The 20,515-nt window shown below is 45.6% G+C and overlaps 1 pseudogene; it reads left to right on the top strand.

Moving 5' to 3' along the window:
* The first annotated feature begins 243 nt into the window (after nucleotides 1–243).
* On the top strand, nucleotides 244–1,639 carry LOC112825831 (elongation factor 1-alpha 1 pseudogene; annotated as a pseudogene).
* The last annotated feature ends 18,876 nt before the right edge of the window (nucleotides 1,640–20,515 follow it).

Below are 20,515 nucleotides of genomic sequence, written 5' to 3'. Positions count from 1 at the left end.
TCAAAAAATGGGCAAAGGACTTGAATAGACATTTCTTCAAAGAAGATATACAAGTAGCCAATAAGTACATGGAGGATTCTCAACATTAGTAATCATTAGAGAAATGTAAATCAAAACTACAATGAGACATCACTTCATACCCATCAGGATGGTTCTTATTAAAAACAAAACAAAACATCTTTTTCCATGAGTTGGCCACCAGAACACAGGTGTCATGAAAACCACCACTAAACTTAAACCAAAATGGGAAAGTAAAAGATTCCTATCAATATCGCCATCACTGGACATGTAGATCCAGGTGAGTTTACCACTGCTGGCCATCTGATCTATAAATGTGGTGGGATTCACAAAAGAACCACTGAAAAACTTGAGAAAGAGGCTGCTGACATGGGGAAGTTTCCTTCAAGTATGCCTGGGTCTTGAAAGCTGAATATGAACATAGTGTCACCACAGATGTTGCCCTATAGAGATTCAAGATCAGCAACTGTTATGGGACTGTTTGACTACCATTGATGCCCCAGGACATGGGGACTTTATCAAAACCATGACTGCAGGCACACCGCATGCTGACTGTTCTGTCCTGGTTGTTACCACTGGTGTTGGTGAGGCAGGTATCTACAAGAACGGGCAGACCGTGAGCATGCCCTTCTGCTTTACACACTTGGATGTGAAACAACTAATTGTTGGTGTTCACAAAATAGATTCCACTCAAACACCCTATAGCCAGAAGAGATACAAGGAAATTGTTAAGGAAGCCAGCGCCTACATTAAGAAAGTTGGCTACAACCCCAACACAGTAGCATTTGGGCGGATTTCTGGTTGGAATGGTGACAACATGCTGGAGCCAAGTGCTAACACACCTTGGATCAAGGGATGGAAAGTCATTCATAAAGGTGGCAATGCTAGTGGAAACCACACTGCTTGAAGCTGTGGATTGCATCTTGCCACCAACTCAGCCAACTGACAAGCCTTTGCCCCTCCAGGACATCCACAGAATTGGTGGTATTTACTGCCCTGGGGGCCAAGTGGAGCCTGGTATTCTCAAACCTGGCATGGTGGTGACTTTTGCTTCTTTCAGTGTTACAACTGAAGTAAAGATGTTTGAAATGCACCATGAATCTTTCAGTAAAGAAGCTCTTCCTGGGCACAATGTAGGCTTCAAGGTCAACAATGTGTCTGTCAAAAATGTTTGTCATGGCACTGTGGCTTGTGACAGCAAAAACTACCCACCAATGGGGGGAACCAGCTAGCTTCATAGCTCAGGTGATTATCCTGGACTGTCCAGGCCAAATCAGTGCTGGATATGCACCTGTGCTGGATGGCAACACAGCTCATACTGCTTGCAAGTTTGCTGAATGGAAGGAGATTGATCATTGTTCTGAGAAGAAGCTAGAAATGGACACAAGTCCTTGAAATCTGGTGATGCTGCCATTGTTGATATGGTTCCTGGTATGTTGAGAACTTCTCTGATTCTCCTCCTCTGGGTCATTTTGCTGTTTGTGACATGAGACAGATGGTTCCTGTGGGTATCCTCAAAGCAGTGGACAAGAAGGCAGCTGGAGCTGGCAAGGTCACCAAGTCTGCCCAGAAAGCTCAGAAAACTAAATGAGTATTATCCCCAAAACCTGCCACCCCAGTCTTAATCAGTGGTGGAAGAGCAGTCTCAGAGCTGTTTGTGTCACTTGGCCATTTACGTTTAATAGTAAAAGATTGGTGAATGATAACAATGCATCATAAAACCTTCAGAAGAAAAGGAGAATGTTTTGTGAACCATTTGTGTGTGCATGTGTGTATGCACATGTGTGTGTCAATTTTAAGTTATTAGTTTTTTTAATCAGCACTATTTAATGGAAACAACTTGACCAAAAATCTGTCACAGAATTTTGAAACCCACTAAAACAAAAGTTTAGTGAGAAAAATGAAACAAAATATAACAAGTAACATGTTGGTGAGGATGTGGAGAAATCAGAACTCTTGTACATTGCTGGCATAATGCAAAATGATGTCACTACTGTGAAAAACCATATATTGGTTTCTAAAAAAATTAAACATAAGTTTATAATGTGATCCAGCAATTCCACTTCTGGGTATATACACAAAAGAACTGAAGGCAAGGACATGAATAGATATTTGTACACACATGTTCATAGCAACCGTATTTATAATCACCAAAATGTGGAAGCAACCCAAATGTCCATTGACAGATGAGTGCATAAACAAAATGTGGTTTGTGTATACAATAGAATATTATTCAACCTTTAGAAGGGAAGAAATCTGAACACATGCTACTATATGGATGATCCTTGAAGACAGATGCTAAGTGAAATAAGCCAGTCACAAAAGGATAAATATTCTATGATTTCATTTACACAAGGCTTCTAGAGTGGTCAAATTCATAGAGACAGAAAGTAGAATGGTGGTTGCCAGGGGCTGGGGGGTGGGGGGGTGGGAGTCAGTGTTTACTGAGGACAGAGTTCAGTTTGAGAAGATGGAAAGTTCTGGAAAGGGATGGTGGCAATGGCTGCACAACAATGTGAATGTACTGAATGCCCTGAACTGTCTGCTTAAAAATGGTAAATTTTATGTTAGGTATATTTTGCCATAATTTTTTTAAATTCCAGTATAACATACAGTGTTATATTAGTTTCAGGTGTACAATATAGTAATTCAACAATTCTATACATTACTCAGTGCTCATCCTAAGTGTGCTCTTAATCTCCATCACCTATTTCACCCATCCCCCCACCCACCGCCCCTCTGGCAAACACCAGTTTGTTCTCTATATTTATGAGTCTGGTTTTTTGTTTGTCTCCTTTCTCCTTTGTTCATTTGTTTGTTTCTTTTTTTAGAGAGAGAGAGCATGGGGGAGTGGCAGAGAGAGAGGAGAGAGAGAATCTTAAGCAGGCTCCACACCTAGTGCAAGCCTGACGCAGGGCTTGATCTGATAACCCTGAGATCATGACCTGAGTTGAGATCAAGAGTCAGATGCTTAACTGGCTGCGCCACCCAGGAGCCTCTCATTTTGTTTCTTAAATTCCGCATATGAATGAAACATGTAGTATTTGTCTTTCTCAGACTGACTTATTTCACTTAACATTATACTCTCTAGATCCAGGCATGTTGTTGCAAATGGCAAGATTGCAGTCTTTTTATGGCTGAGTAATATTCCATTACATATATACCACATCTTCTTTATCCATTCATGTATCCATGGACACTTGGGCTGCTTCCATATCTTGGCTATTGTAAATAATGCTTCTATAAACATATACCTTTTCATATTAGTGTTTTCATTTTCTTTGGGTAAGCACCCAATAGTGGAATTACTGGAGCATATGGTAGCTCTATTTTTAACTTTTTGAGGAACCTCCATACTGTTTTCCACAGTGGCTGCACCAGTTTGCATTCCCACCAACAGTGCACAATGGTTCCTTTTCCTCCACATCCTCCCCAATACTTGTTTCTTGAGTCATTCTGACAGATGTGAGGTGATAGCTCATTGTGGCTTTGATTTGCATTTCCCTAATCATTAGTGATGTTGACCATAATTTTTTAAAAGAATAGCATGGGTAAGTTCATCTTTCTAAAAATGCAGACTGTCAAAATGTGATTAGCCTACACATCCTCTGTTCTGAAGCCCTCTCAACCATATGTCTGCTTCACATAAGCTTATCATCTCTGTTCATCCCCAAACCTTCTCCTCCTGGCTCTTCATCTTAGTCCATGTGCACACACACTTCCAGGAGCCAGGTGAAAAGCCTCATTGCCCTCTTCTCCTCTTCCCTCCTGTGAGCCTGCAGGTCCAACAGACAAGTCTCTCAAATCCATCGTCCCCTTTCCTCGCCATGGCCCCAGGCACCGCTTCAGTTCTGGCTTCACGGAAGTTGAGCTCTCTGTATCTCATACTGGCAGCCGGAATAGCCTCCAAGCTGGTCCCAAGGCTCCCATCTCATCCAAGCTTCCTCTCATTTCGGGGGGAGTCTTCCTGATGCAGGCCACAGTCTGCTCTGACTGGCTCTCAGGTAGGGACTGTGCAAAATGTGCACATGATCTCACCTGCATCCTGGGCAGGTGCACTTCCTCTGCCCCATTTCCAAAGAGGAAAATGAGGATTGGAGGGTGTCAGCCACCATGTCAAGGTCACAGCGCTGACAAGTGACAAGGCTGAGATTCCCACCAGAGCCATCAAACACCAATTAATAATAACAGCTAGCATCGACTCAGGGCTAGCTCTCTATATAGCGTGGTTCTAAGGGCTTTATACCTAATAGTTCATGTAATCCTCACAACAACCCCACAAAACAAGACAGTTATCATCCTTAGTTTACACTTGAGGCCATCGAGGCAGAAAGAACTTAGGTAACTTGCCCAAATTAACCCACCTAGAAAAGAGTGGAACCAAGACTCAAACCCTATCTTGTCAAGAGCATGACCATGTAGGGCATTCCCCTCCCCCAAAACCTGCAGGGTAGACATCACCCTCTGTAGCCTGGGAACCAAAACCCAGTCCCAGATGGTCACATTCAACCTTCCACCCTCATTTAATGCTGTACCCAACTAGTCATGGCACCCCAGCACCTCACACTGCTCCTTCATCCTGGGGTGTCCTTCAGAACCTTTCCACCCATAAATACTAGTTTAATCTTTACAAAGTTCCATTGACTATCATCCATTTTGGATGCCCACCCCAATTGCCAGGACCTGTTTAAAATTCATTCATTCATGGGTTTCTGGGTGGCTCAGTCCATTAAGCATCTGCCTTCGGCTTAGATCATGATCTCAGGGTCCTGGGATCCAGCCCCACAGGGATCCCTGCTCAGCGGGGAGTCTGCTTCTCCCTCTGCCTCTTCCCCTCCCCCCTGCTTGTGCTCTCTCTCTCTAATAAATAAATAAAACCTTTTTAAAAAATCATTCATTCAACCAAATTTATCAAATACTTTCTATAGTCCATCTGTGTGCCAGGTGCTGGGGATACACTGGTAAATGAGACAAAGTTTTCAGCCTTAAAATAGTGCCAAACAAGTGCCATCATTGGGTTCTATTCATGGATCCTTGGATTATCATGAACAATTTATATGTTTATCTCTGTCACAACATAGTGGGCTCCCAGGGTCAAGGCGACATCTTATCAAGCTCTGTGTCCTTTTCTTGTACCTTGATCTTAGGTAGATAAACCCAGAAAATGTGTTCAGTGAATCAATGTTTAAATGACTCAGTGGGCCCCACTGAATTATAAATCTCGTAAAATAAAACCCAGCCTCCCATGATGAGTCATGAGCTGGAAGAGTTGAGTGTCTTCATCTATAGGACTGGCCTCTGCATACTCTGCTAGACTTGCTCTCTCACTGTTAATACCGTTGGTTTGCATAGCAGGCAACATTTTACAAAATATTTTCACATCCATTTTCTCATTTGATTCTCCATGGTAGGGAAATATAATCTTTTGCATTGGCTTGAAATTAATTTTCTATATGTCCATAAGCATGTTTTGATTACTCCTGATTAAGTTGTCAAACCAAAGAAGTCTGCTGAAAATAAACAAAATGTCCCTAGAGGAATAATCTGGAGAGGCCTGGCTCAGAGAGTCTTGGAACAGCGTCCCCGTCTGTTCATGGGGGACTTCATGGGGCCATGGTAAGGCTCAAGGGAAATAAGGAGACACACTGAACTTGGCACAGGGTAAATATTCAATAAAGATGATAAAGGTAAAATGTTTTTTACTAATAATGGCAAGGCAAGAATTAGGTTGTTGAACAGATCAGGCACTAAGTCCCTGAGAAGCTGGGTTTAAGTGACTTGCCCAAGTCATAGAGTGAGTTTGCCTTAAACCCCAAAATGAAGGTCATTCCTAGGCCTCAGTCTTTCCAGAAAGCACAGTTTCTTACAGAGTCCTGACCAGTGCTCGCTCGGACCCTAACTCAAGCTCTTGACCAAAGTTCCACACTCAAAAACTTACCCCTTCCTTGCTTCGAGTGGCTCATTCAGAAGTTCGGGTTCAACATTCTCATTTGAAAGACATAATGTTTTCCGCTGGTTTGAAATTAATTTGCTTTAATTCACACTAGTGTATTTTGATTGCTTTTGATTAAGTTTAACAAACTAAAGAAGTCTGCTGAAATTAAACATCAAAGTAAACAGTCCCTTTTCTAAGGCTCCTTGTGCATAATTATCAGCCTTGTCATTCTTGCTAAATATATCCATTATGTGATGGCCCCTATGCCTGGGTAGTGGTAATTAATACAAAATCCCAAAATCAATTCCAGAGAAATCCTCTAAAATCAAGGAAGCTCATTTGCATAACTTCTAAAATGCATGAATGAATTGTTTTGAAACTGGGATGAAAAGAAAGGGGCTTTCACAGGTCAGAGTTTCCGTGTAAAAATAAATAAAGTGGGCTGCATATTTAATATTGGGTTTGTTGTAAAGAAAAATAGGTCTTTTATGGGAAGTGTGAATAAACAGGTAAATGGCTCTTTGGAGCCATCACTTTGCAGAAAGCTTCACCAAAATTAATGGCTAATAATTAACCACCCAGGCGACTAACACGTTGAGAAAAGTTCACAGGCAGCTTTGTTACATTGTCGAAAATGATGAAAATTAAAGTTAATATCACTTTCTTAATGTGGTGAAATAATTTAAGTATTTTTATAAGGGAGGAAAAAAGACCTCTTCATGCCTCCATTTGTTTGCTTATTTTCATCCAGGGAAATACAGGGAGAAAAAGACCAACTGCAAAACTCCGCTCCTCAGAAGCTGAGTGACTCTGGGCCCAGGATGCAAGCTCCCAGAGCCTCGAGGTCCTCACTGAAGAATAGGGACAACTGAGCTCTGTCCCTAGCTCCCTCTGAGGGGTGCCAGGGAGAGGGGAATGCTTCTCTCCTGGTGCCCAGCTCCTCCAACTACAGCTCTTCTCCGTGCACATCAATTATTAATGACAATAAGAAGAAGAATATTTATCAAAAGCTTATCAGACCCCATGCTAAGCACTTTTCTTGGGTTCTCATTTTTTTTTAAAGATTCTATTTATTTATTTGAGAGAGAGAGAGAGAGAATGAGAGATAGAAAGCACGAGAGGGAAAGAGGGTCAGCGGGAGAAGCAGACTCCCTGCTGAGCAGGAAGCCCGATGCGGGACTCGATCCCGAGACTCCAGGATCATGACCTGAGCCGAAGGCAGTCGCTTAACCAACTGAGCCACCCAGGCTCCCCTTGGGTTCTCATTGTTAATCCTCACAATAACCCTATGAGAAAGTTGCTATTAGTATCATCTTTTTCTAAAAGTTTAAACAACTTTTCTAATGAGAAAACCAAGGCTTGGAAAGGGCAGCCAGCTCAGTGGCAAAGCTGGTTTCTGAACACGAGGGCTGTGTATTTAACCATTGTATTATGGGATGTCCCTGGGGGAGGGAATGCCAACCTGATGTGCATGGAAGCAATATAATGTCTGAAATATACACAAAACTATTTGTGTATGTGCGTTTTGTGGGAGAATGTCCAAAATATTTATCTGATTCTCAAAGGAGTCCTTGACACCCAAAAGGCTAAGGGACCCTGTGCTAGTGTTTGAAATTGAACCAGACCCAGTAAGTAGCCTAAGACTGCTTTGTTATTTGAAGTACAGTCCAGCTTCAGCATCACCTGGGAGCTTGTGAGAAAATGCAAACCTTTGGCCCCATTCCAGACACACTGAATCAGAAGCAGGGTCTTGGCAAGATCCCCCAGGAGATTGCCATGTCTCTAATCCTGCCTGAGGGAGCAAGGAAGGCACCTGAAGGAGGTGACACATGAAATTAGCCCTAAACGATGAGAAAGAATCAGCCAAGGGACGAGGAAGGTAGGTAAGAATATTTCAAATAGAGGGGACTACATAAGCAAAGGTGTGAGGGATTCAATCACAGGTGATGAGGTGTGAGGGATTCAATCACAGGTGACAATCGGAAAGTTCCAAGCAGGTTAAATTGCTAGTGTGTGCGGTGTGAGGCCCGGTGTTCCAGAGGGGTGAGGTCAGACCACCCCAATATATGCTTGGCATGTATGCTCAGGAGAGGGAAAGCCACCAGAATGGCTGCTGAAGCAGGAGCCTGAGGTGGTCAGATAGACATTTTAGAAAATCACTCAAGTTGCAGAATGGAGGCTGGACGTGGCCAACCCTATGGGCATTACTAAGAAGGATCGGCCTACCACCCTCTCACCACCCCTCCAGCCCTTGTCCCCCCCACCCCAAGCCAAACTTATCCACACCATGCCCTGCGTCTGTTCCCCAAACGTGTGACCTGAGAGTCCCTCTGTACTATGACTACGCAGGTGACCGAAACGACAACTGATAATATGTTAGAAGCCAGCTCCCTGAGATCAGGCCTGTGACCGCCAATCTCCAGTCGCAGAGGGGTCCTGGGCACTGCATAAGTGCTCAGTGAGGGTTCACGGCAGCAAAGAATAATCATGAGATTACTTCAGTGTTCTATTTGGGCAGGAGCACCTGACTTTTCATAGGACGCGAGGGTATCACAGCACATAGCAAGATGGACCATGTGTTGCTCCTGCAAGTTATCAGAGTGCAAGGGAATTGGGACTGAAGTTCTGTTGCAGTGCATTTGGCCAGGTAACAGGTTCTGTGAACTTGAGACTGAAGGAGGCGAGCCATGAGCTGATGTGTCCCCACCCCTCAGTGGCTGCAGCCAGACGTGGGGGCTTCGTGGCCATTTTTCCTTCCCTTCTGGGCCTCTTCCCTGGGTCCCCTCATGCTCATGCCCATTAGACAAGCATTTATTATGCCTGTAGAGGACAGGGAGAAATAAAGAGAAGTAAGTGGGAGCCTCAAGGAGCTTGCATCCACCTGGAGGAAAGAGGCAGGTACAGCAGAAAAAGAGAGTAACACACGCCCTGCCCCCCAACCCCAAAGATTCTGCACACAAGACCTTCGCCTGCCAACTCCCCTGAGCTGCCTTTGCGGCTGGCTTCAAGGCTCCTGTGTTCATCAGCTCTGCCGCAGGAATGCGGAATGTTAACCATGAGGCTGGCTGCCTTCTGTGTCACCATGAGGTTGCCAGCCAGCACTGTGCCCTGGTCTGCCCAGAGGGGCACCCCTCTCTAATTCACAGAAAGGTACCCTGTAGGCTAGTGGAGCCAGGGACTCCTTAGAGGCCAGTTCAGGACTCTGCTTGGAGAATGAAGATGAAGAGGAGTTTTCACTCATGTTGTGAGCGCCCGTGCTGGGTGCCGTGCGGGTAGGACCCAAGTTCATTCTCATAGCAACCCAGAGTGCTGGCTTGTATTTCTATTTGCAGGCCCCGCAAAGCTGTGAGTGGCTGAGGGGTGCAGCTGGGATTGAGCCTGGCTCTGTCCTGCTCACAGCCCCGCTGGCTTCCCGCACCCCAGCTGGATCAGAGTCCCCGGGGGGCCAGCTCTCACCTCCCCTCCAGCTGCCATTTCCTGTTCCCTCTTCCATAGTAAACACTAAACGAGAAAGTAAAATCAATGAGAAATAATAAGCATTAAAAAAAATGACCCCATAAAGAGACAACCTTAAAAGCAGTAAAAACAAAAGCATGGCTTTAAAAAAACAATTGGGCAAAATCAGCACGGCGGGGGGCCAGCCAAGAAGATTAATCTGAATTTTTAAATCTCAAACAATAAAACCATGCGGAAAGGCAAGTCAGAGGCCCAGTGCAGGAAGCACACATTTTATTTTTTGTATTCAAATTCAATTACCCAACATATAGAACATCATCAGTTTCAGATGTAGAGTTCAGTAATTCATCAGTTGCATATAACACCCAGTGCTCATCACATCACGTGCCCTCCTTAATGCCCATCACCCAGTTACCCCATCCCCCCCATTCACCTCCCCTCCAGCAACCCTCAGTTCCTTTCCCATAGTTAAGAGTTTTCATGGTTTGTCTCCCTCTCTGACTTCTTCCCATTCTGTTTTTCCCTCCCTTCCCCTATGATCCCCTGTGCTGTTTCTTATATTCCTCATATGAATGAAACCATATGAGAATTGCCTTTCTCTGATTGACTTATTTCACTTAGCATAATACTCTCCAGTTCCAGGCGCTTGGGTGGCTCAGTTGTTAAGCATCTGCCTTTGGCTCAGGTCTTGATCCCAGGGCCCTGGGATCAAGCCCCACATCGGGCTCCCTTCTAGGCAGGAAGTCAGCTTCTCTTTCTCCCACTCTCCCTGCTTGTGTTCCCTCTCTCGCTGTCTCTTTCTCTGTCAAATAAATAAATAAAAATCTTAAAAAAAAAAAACAACTCTCCAGTTCCATCCTGGTTAATGTAAATAGTAAGATTTCATTCTTTCTGATGGCTGAGTAATATTCCTATATATATATATACCATATATATATATGGTATATATATGTATATACCACAGCTTCTTTATCCATTCATCGGTCGTCGATGGACATCTCAGCTCTTTCCATAGTTTGGCTATTGTGGACACTGTTGCTATTAACATTGGGGTGCAGGTGCCCTTTTGAATTACTATGTTTGTATCCTTTGGATACATACCTAGTGCCCTTTTGAATCACTACATTTGTATCTTTTGGCTAAGTTGCTGGTTCATAGGGTAGCTCTATTTTCAACTTTTTGAGGAATTTCCATACTGTTTTCCAGAGTGGCTGCACCAGCTTGCATTCCCACCAACAGCGTAGGAGGGTTCCCCTTTCTCCGCATCCCCGCCAACATCTATCGTTTCCTGACTTGTTAATTTTAGTCATTCTGACTGGTGTGAGGTGGTTATCTCATTGTGGTTTTGATTTGTATTTCCCTGATGCCAAGTGATGTTGAGAATTTTTTCATGTGTCTGGTGGCCATTTGTATGTCAAATGAACATGAACAGAACATGAAATGAAATGAAATGAAATGAAATGAAATGAATATGAAATGAACATGAACAGAACATATCTGTTCATGTCTTCTGCCCATTTCTTGACTGGATTTTTTTGTTTTTTGGGGCATTGAGTTTGATAAGTTCTTTATAGATTTTGGATACTAGCCCTTTATCTGATAAGTCATTTGCAAATATCTTTTCCCCTTCCATAGGTTGCCTTTAGTTTTAGGAAGCAGACATTTTAAAAGATGGGGGAGGATTTTGAGGTTGGACTCCAGTCGTCATGTGCCTCTCACCCTGCTGGGCAAAATCAGCACTCATTGCAATGTTGCAGGAAGGCTTCCTGGAAAAAGTAGCATTTTAGCTGAACTTTGAAGTTAGACTACCATTTGGCAGTCTTCCCAGAAGAGAACTGAAAAAACAAAGTAACGTAGGCAAGAGATAATGCAGAATTTTGGAGAGATTGGATGGTTGTCAACCTGCCTGGAACAAGTTGTTATCCTAGGGGAGAAGTGATGCAGAAGGACCCAGAATTGGTTTGAGACCAACAAGGGGAAACCCTAAGCCCACCCCCGGAGTGTGGACCAAGGTCAGGTGGCTCTTCCTCATGAAACAAGGAGAGAGGCCAAAGGGTCCCTCCAAGAAGCCTCAAGGTCACCTGTGGCTCTTTCCCCGCCACGGGGAGGGCTGAAGGGCAACGTCACTGACTCAAGGTCATTAACCACGTGAGAGGCTCAGGCAGGGCCAGTGCCCGAGGTTGCTGAGTCCTTTGCTGAATAAGGACTTGGCCCAGTTTTGTTTCCTGGAGTGACTGTGTGTCAGGAGGATGTAAAGGCTCCTTTACAGAACAGCGATTCTTCCTGGCAGGATGTGAGAAGTCTGGCAGGGGTGCTGACCAGGGGTGGGCCTGGAGGGTCAGCTCCACCTTGGCATTAGAGTGAGGGAGGGGAGGAGTGGAAAAGGCACAAGGGGGGTGACGGTAGAATGGGAATGAAAGGGGAAAATGTCCCCTGTAACTATGGGTGGGTTTTAAGCAAGTAAAGGTCCTACCGACTATGTGCAGCCTTCAGATCCCACCGTTGGGGCTCCCCTCCTCCTCCCATGCCCACATACCTCTTCCCTTTTCCTCCATCTCCAACACACACGTGCACACAAGCAACACACTCATTCCATATGCTCACAGACTCCCACGTCTGTGTGTGACATTCACACACTTGCCTTCCCACACGAAGACTCACACTTACAGACACACTCACACACTCACACACAGGCAGAGTCCCCTAAGCTTCAGCCAGATTACTAATGTTTTCAACAGCCTCAGCAAAATTAATAAAATAAGGGCAGTGCACTGAATTTTTTCCAATGCCATATTTATTCAATTTAAGAACTCCACATCATTCTGAGATTATGTACCTTCTCTCCTCTTTGGTTTGGGGCAAGGGAATGTTAAAAATATCCTTTCTTTTAGGAAAGGATGGTGATAATAGATGGTAGCGTTTTTTCTTCATATCCTTTCTTAGCAAAACACAAAACTGGTGATCCTATATTGATTTCCAACTATTATTTATTTATTCTGGCCTGTGAACTCCAAAGCCAGGAAATGGCTGCCTCAGGCTGAAACACAGAGGTTCTGGAACATGTTAAGCCCCTCCTGCCTCTAGCCTTCTAAGCTGTAAGTACTTTCCTTGTTTTCCTGATGCCCTTTGACTACTCATTCCCCCCATATCCCTCCCCTGGAAAGCATCCAGAGCCCCAGTGCAGCACTGCCCTGGGAGCACCCCACTTAAAGCACCACTACTTAAAGGGTAAGTTTCCTGGAGTGTTTGCACGTCAGGATAGTCATGGCTAATAATAAGTTCTTCCGATTGCAAGGGACTTCATCTTCCCCAGTGATGGAGCTGGTCTCCTAGCAGTCTGACCTCAGTATGCTGCTAAATCCAATCTCTTTTCCTCCTTGCATAGCAGGTCCCTTTATGGCACCTTGAGCAGATTCTGTCTCTGGTTGATTTTGATTATTAAAAAGTTCAGTCCATCTTACATTTTGATCTGCATCCACTTAAAGCTTTCCTTCTCCTCAGCCCTGAGCAGCCTTCAGCTTCAGGACGGAAGAAGTGAGAGGGTGGGGTCTGGTCTTTTGTGTCTTCCTGTTCCTCTCCCTGGAATCCTGAAAAGAGGTGTGAAGACCACCCAAAAACACCCCCTCCTCCCTCTCCTTGAGTGCTGGGGCAGGGAAGCAAAATGAGACAGGCTACATCTTTTTAACTGACTGCTTTCCAGGGACATAGAAGTATTGTGGACTAAGTGTGTCCCCCAAAATGTGTATGTTGAAACCTTAACCCCCATGTGATTGTATTTAAAGACAAAACCTTTAAGGAGGTAATTAAGGTTAAGTGAGGTCCTATGAGTAGGGCCCTAACCCTGTAGCACTGGTGTCCTAAGAAGAAGAGAGACACACACCAGAGCTCTCTCTCTCCATGTGCACAGGGGAAAGGTCCTGTGAGGACACAGAGCGAAGGTGGCTGTCTGCAAACCAGGAAGAGCACCCTAACTAGAAACCACACTGTCAAAACCTTGATCTTGGACTTCCAGTCTCCCAAACTGTGAGAAAATAAATGTCTGTTGTTCAAAACACCCCAGCTGTGGGACACCCGGCTGGCTCGGTAGGTTCAGTGTCCAACTCTTGATTTCAGCTCAGGTCATGATTTCAGGGTCATGAGATTGAGCCCCATGTTGGGCTTCTGCGCTCAGTGAGGAGTCTGCTTGAGATTCTCTCTCTCTCCCTCTGCCCCTTCCCCTGCTTGAGCCCTATTAATTAATTAGTTAAATCTTTTTTAAAAATTAAAATAAAACACCCCATCTGTGTTGTCTTGTTGTGGCAGCCTGAGCAGACTAAAGCAGAGGTATTCCGGGTCTCTCTCAACTCCACCTGGTTCCACGGGCTTCAGGTAGCCTCTGCCTGAGCACACGGTTATTTTAAGGCATTTCATGCTGGGTAGTCCCTATGGGTCACCACCTGATGCACCAGGGTTAGAGAAAACTATACAACATCACGTGGCATCGATTAAGGATTGGGCTTCATTGGAGAAAGAGAAACTTACAGGCCTAAGTCAGCCAGAGAGGAGAAGGCACAGGCCCCATGCCCTCATCACCCCACAGACAGGTGTCCAGCCACTGTGCTGGACATGTAAGTGTGGTCACCACTGCAATGGGGACTACCATCCCATCTGCCCTCCCTCTGCATAGGGCAGATGTGGAGTAACATGGCCAGTGGTGGAAGAGTTAGATTACTTTGGTTTCAGGTAGGCTGAATTTGTGCCTACTATTTACAGGATTGACAAGGGAACAAGACCTCAATACCTGGATAGTTCTTGGAATCTCTTCCGTAGTAATCCTGCTTCACATGCCAGATTCACTCGGCCCTCCACTGTCGATAACAGAGAAAGGCCAGGGTGCCTCTCCTCAGCTGTCCTGGTAGGTATATCCTCACAGAGGTCCAGCCTCCCACCCTACCCTCCAGGATCCTTCACCCTGACCCTGGGCAGGTCAGCTGCCATCCCTAATGTCCAGGCAACACAGTGTGCTCCTAATGTCCACAGTGTGCTCTAGCCAAGCTCCCACTGCAAGAGACCCCAGGTAAGAAGCAGGCCCCAGGGTTGTTCTCCCCCAGCTCCTGGCAACACATGACACACACGTCAGCTGTCCCTTGAGCTCCCCACTGCCTCACGCACCATTCCAGTGATAACACCACGATGTCTGCCAGCTCCCCAGGCCAGTGAGAACACAGCTGGAGAGAGAGCTTGTATATCTCAGTTTCTATGAGGGACTGTCTTACCCCTCATCGTTGCCTTTGGAAAGGGATGCCCTCCCAAACAGACAAAAGGAAGGGAGAAGCCTCAGAACTTCTCACAGATGAATGAGTCATGACTCCCCACATCCCTCTGCTCATCTCACAGGTGGGAGTGCATAGAGACTGAGGCCATGACTGGGGATGGCAAGGCCAGTTCTGTTACCACTTTGTAGTCCCTAGAAGCAGTGTCTGGACAGATTTAGTTTCAAGCCACCAATTCTGAGCAACAGTAGGACTCCCACTGGACAAGCTGTTACATGGAGCTGTGGCAGGAGGATGTACCACTGAGCCTGCCATCCCCTGAAGCCTGACCCAATCCCCACAAGGCCTCTGGAACTCACTCTCTACCCTCCCATCCGCCATGGGTGAACATGGTCCCGTCTGTTAGACAGACCCTAGCCCCAGGGTGACTGATCTCAATAGAAATAGCTGTGTGTTAGGGACTGAATTGTGTCCCTCCAAAACTCATATGTTAGAGTCATAACCTCCTGTACCTCAGAATGTGACCATATTTGGAGACAGGGTTTTAAGGAAGTAATTAAGCTAAAACAAGGTCAGTAGGGTAGGCCTTAATCCATTCTGACTGTTGACTTTATAAGAAGGAGAGATTAGGGGACACACACAGAAGGAAGACCATGTGAGGACACAGAGAGAAGACAGCCATCTGCAAGCTAAGGAAAGAGGCCTCAGAGGAGACCAGCCCTGCCCACACCTTGGTCTTGGACTTCCAGCCTCCAGAACTGTGAGAAAATAACTTCTGTTGTTTAAGCCATTCAATCTGTGGTACTTTGTTAGGTTAGCCCGGGCTGACTAACACACCGTGCCTCGTGGATAGAGAAGGCTTCCCGTCCTTAACCTCACTATACCTCATTTGAGCCTCACTAGAGCTCTGTGAGTAGTAGGGCAGGGGTCATTACTCGCATCCTAAAGTTGAGGAAGTTGAGGCTCAAAGCAGCTAAGTAACCTGAGAGGACACTGGGCCCCCCAGAATCCTGGCCAGGGCTCCTTCCTCCTCACCATGTTTCCTCCTCTTGTCACCAGGTTTCCTCCCTGGCACAGCCTTTCTTCCGCACCATGAGGGCTCAGCTGCCTCCCCGGTGCTCGCCAGGCCTTGGTGGGAGGCTGGGAGACCATTTCACTCCAGTCACATCCCATGTCCCACCCTCCACCCCCTGCACCATCTCCTAGGCCTCCCGCCCCTCATGTCACCCAAGCAGCTCAGGGCCACCTGGACTTAGGCACTCAGTCCTGGTGCCATTGTTTCCACGGACACCCACGTCCACCCCTGCCTGCAGAATGAGCCTGCACATAGCTGGGTTGGCAGCTGAACTGAAGTTAATAACAGGCTGAGGTGCGACCCACTGAGCAGCGGGAGTTAATGGCTTGGTTAGGGGATGGGGGTGGTGGAAATGTTCAGTTAGTGAAAGAGATACCTGTGTGCCACCCCTGGGGTTTGGAAAAGGAGAGCAGGAAGGAGGTACTAGAAGCAGAAAGGAAGCGGGGAAAATTGAACAAAAATGGGAAGAAAAGAGGAAATGGGAAGCGAGAGGGAAAGAGGCATGAAAGAGAATGAAGGGCTAAAGCTGTCCCTGGTGGAACCGTGGCCAGGACCAGGGCAAGCTGTCTTCCACTCCTCACCCCAGCTTTGGAGGTGTTGTTGCAATCTGCAAAATGCAAAGAGCCTCTTGGACTTAGAACCTGTAACCCACCAGAGCAGGAACACACTCTGTGTCTGTCCTCTTAGTGTCCCTTCCCATCCCTAAGTATGGTGTCTCCACCTCACTCTTTCACGTCCCCCTTACTCACCATTCCCTATGGCCCCCACCCCACCTGTCCCCAGAACAAATCCACGTTGTCTCCCATTGATTTGCTGCCTCTCAGCATAAAGCGTGTGGAACAATTGTGGCCTTCTGTTGGGCAGCTTTGCACCTTGATGAATGTGCGCGGGGGGGCACAGGCTGCTGGGCGACCCGTGGCAACATCACATGCATATCTTCACTGTGATGCAGGCGGTTATACTCAATGGAGTGTTTACATGGGTTGGGGCTATTTACAGACACACGTGTCCATAAGCTGTAGTTACAGTGGCCTTGGCCCTTGGACTTGCCATCCAGGGGAACCTAACAGAAATTATAACACACATTCTCAAAACAGTTCTGATAGGGAGTTTTCCCTGTTTTTCTGAGCAGAGAATGCTCAGAGGCACAATATTGCCAGCTACCATTTGTTGAGCACCTATTATGTGCCTGGGCTTCACATAAGTACCTTATGTCTGGGCTTACTAACAAACTGAATAGACATTTTTGTCCCTACTTTGCAAATGAGGAAACTGAGGTTCCATTAGACTAAGGAATTATTCACAAGTCCAACAAAAAGTTGGTGGCGAATCTAAAGCCAAAGCCTGTGCCATTTCTGATATGTCACAGAAAAGAATTCACATGGCCTTCAACAGACAACACAGCCACAGCCGTCTTGGTCTGTTCATCACCATGAAATCAAACTTTTTCAGTCTTCATATAGCTTTGTATTCTCAAAGCCCAGAACGTTCTTCTGGGCTCAGAAGGGACTCAGTAAATGGCTATGGATCATGAGAAAGTCATACAGACAAACAAGATCTTGATTAGCCAGACTCCTGCCAATGAGAATTCTCAAGTAACTAAAACAACATCATTGAGCTTCTAATTTAAGTGACACAAGCAAATCAAAGCAAAACAGACTTGTGTCTGACTACTATTTTGAGGATTACCCCTCAGTTCAGGTCGATGGACTAGACGGCCAGTGGGCTGGGTTGAGGAGCACATGCATTCTTGCAGTGGGGTCAATGTCCTGCCCCCACAGTCCATAAGACCATCTACTGTCTCACTCAGAGAGAAGTGATAAACACAAGTTTGACCCGAAGGCCCAAGAAAACTCCTAACACTCAACAGAATCAAGAGGCATGATGAGGGCTTACTATGTTCTGGGCATTGCATTAGACATTGAATGGAGTCTGGAATTACAGTAATGGTCCAAACATGTGCCCTACATTATAGTAACTGAAGCAGGAGAATAGTCAGAGACTACAAGAAAACTTTTAATAGTCAGGGCAGAGAAGTGTGGTCTATTGAGTTGACTCTCAGTTCACTTGGCAATTCAATTACCCAAGCTAACCAGTCTCAGTTAATCAAGGTTACGATACAATTGGGATTGACTCTACAGATTACTTATCCTCTGATGACCAAAACATTCCATAAATATGTCCTTCCTCGATGTGAAACAGAAGTGTAGCTTTCAGTTCTCATCAGCTTCACCGCCCCCCACCCCCGTAGCTGCTTGTGCAAGAGCCTCCTCTAATCACCAGTGTCCCTCTTTCTGAATATATTTCTGAGTATGAGGATGGCATTGAAATGTGACCTTGGCAGCGAAGTTTGACCTTGGCCTTCTACTTACTTACTAGCTTTATGACACTGGGAAAGTTGATTTACCCTTCAGAGCCTCAGTTTCCTCATCTCTGAAGTGGGATGACTCTATCTGCTCCCTGGGGTGGCTTATTTACTCATGTATATCCTCACCTTGCTATACCTAAGTTTTAAGGAAGCTTATGTTTAAGGAGTTTAGGGAGCCATAAGGTAACAAAGTAAAGGTTGAAGCTGACAGCAGAAAGGAAAAAGAATTAAGGCATGGATAAAACAGAGCACTGGAAACGTGAAGATGACAAAGATTTAGGAGTTGGCCACACTAATGGCCCCAAATGATATAGAAGCTAATGTGGAAAGGGAAGGTTGGCCATTTATATAATTCACAGGGTTCCTAACAGAGATATTAGATGACCAGAGGTAGAATTGTACTTGGCACTTAGACCAGAGAAAAAGGTCTCTGTGGACACTTCTTAAAGAGAACCCATTCGTGATGCAATAAGCAACACCCTTGTGGTAAATGCCACCAAGATTTGTTTTCAATCACTCCCCATGTGGACAAGGGGCATCCCACCAAAGCCCATTCAGTAGATGCAGGAAGATTTGAAGGAGGGGACACAGGAAGGACAGAATGGTGAGGTCTTGGTGCTCAGTTCTAGTACTCTAACTTACCCTGGGATAGACTTTAGACCAGTGAGACTTCAGACTCCAGGTTGTCACTTGAACAATCTCCTTACTTACATTGTTCCCCTTAGCAGAGTTTTTAAAAGTCAGCATTGAGAGACCATGAGCTCAGGGCTGTTCCTTCTGAAAAGCACCTGTGGTGCAGCTGGTCTGGGCTGCCATTTCAGACCCAGGCACCTTCACCAGGAGCAGAGTCAAGGGTAAGTGTGGTATCCCCTTGTGGGAGCTGAGAATGCCTGAGGAGAAGCCATCCCTCCTCCAACCAGAGAGACCAACAAGCAGGTATTGCCAAGATTCTTTTTAGTAAAGAGTTCTGGGTCAATCTTAATGCACAGATGGATGGGTGAGCAAGGCCACCCCATGGAGAATGGCCCTAAGAATTTTACCCTGGACTTTTTTAAGTGGGTATGCACAAGAGCAAAATTCATGGGCTTGCTTTCTTTTTTTTTTTTTTTAAGATTTTATTTATTTATTCATGAGAGACAGAGAGAGAGAGAGAAAAGCAGAGGGAGAAGCAGGCTCCCAAGGAGCAGGAAGCCCGATGCGGGACTCGATCCCAGGACCCTGGGATCATGACCTGAGCCGAAGGCAGACGCTTAACCATCTGAGCCACCCAGGCGCCCTTCATGGGCTTTCATAACAAACCCTTACATATGCCCAGCTACTCTCTGAATTCTACATGTATTAAGTCATGTAAGCTCACCAAGGAGGTAGGCCCTGTTCACAGATGAAGATGAGACCCAGGACCACACAACTAGTAAGTGTCAAAGCCTAGATCTGGACTTAGGCAGTTGGAGCCAAAGTCCAAACTCCTAACCATGCACAACTTTTGTTTGTAAAGCATTTGAAGCGGGTAGTTAGAAACATCTACCAAATTTGGTAACATTGCTTCTGTGATCAGAGGTTTCCTTCTGACAGTAAGCATCAGCCCCCTTGGCTCTTGGGTCCACTCCCAGCTCAAGGCAGTGAAAATTACAGTCTGAATTTTGCTTTCACCATAGTGGGGGTGTTTATGTCCCATTTAGCCAAAAGGTGATATCAAAGCATTAACAAATAAATTGAAATTATGGGGTTCAGAACACTTCCCCTGATTTTACTGTTCCATCTACTGATCCTTACTGCTATTATAAAATTGTAGTACCAAGCGTGTATGAGTATCAATAACTGTGGGTCTTTGATGAGTTCATGTGTTGGCTCATCATCAATATGAAGCTAGGAAAGAGTCAACAAACACCACATGTGACCTAATATTGTTCCTGGTGGACTTCAACACCAAATGGTAATTGGTTAAAAACATGGTCTGTGGGGGCGCCTGGGTGGCTCAGTCGTTAAGCGTCTGCCTTCAGCTCAGGTCATGATCCCACGGTCCTGGGATCGAGCCCCATATCTGGCTCCCTGCTCGGTGGGAAGGCTGCTTCTCCCTCTCCCACTCCCCCCACTTGTGTTCCCTCTTTGGCTGCCTCTCTCTGTCAAATAAATAAATAAAATCTTAAAAAAAAAAATATGGTCTGTGGCTGAAAAACCTTATCTAAAAGCCTGCCTGCTTCTCACATAAAACATTGTTCTCAAAAACCTAGGCTTCAAGTTAGTTCATCAAGCAAACATTTTCCATAGAATGTCCCCAAACTAATAAGTCTGTATTTGGGAGACACAGAGAGATGTCTCTTTTTAAAGATGGGCTAAACTCTCATTTTTGTCCAGCTAGTCAATCGAAGTTCATAGAGTTGACAAAGGTAAGCAATACTAGGACTGGGGGC

This window comes from Callorhinus ursinus, unplaced genomic scaffold (genome assembly GCF_003265705.2).
Source record: "Callorhinus ursinus isolate GAN/ISIS: 27379988/994484 unplaced genomic scaffold, GSC_fseal_2.0 scaffold4, whole genome shotgun sequence".
Classification (NCBI taxonomy): Eukaryota; Metazoa; Chordata; class Mammalia; order Carnivora; family Otariidae; genus Callorhinus; species Callorhinus ursinus.
Note: the sequence above shows the minus strand (reverse complement) of the source record. Positions and strands in the feature narration are given on the sequence as shown.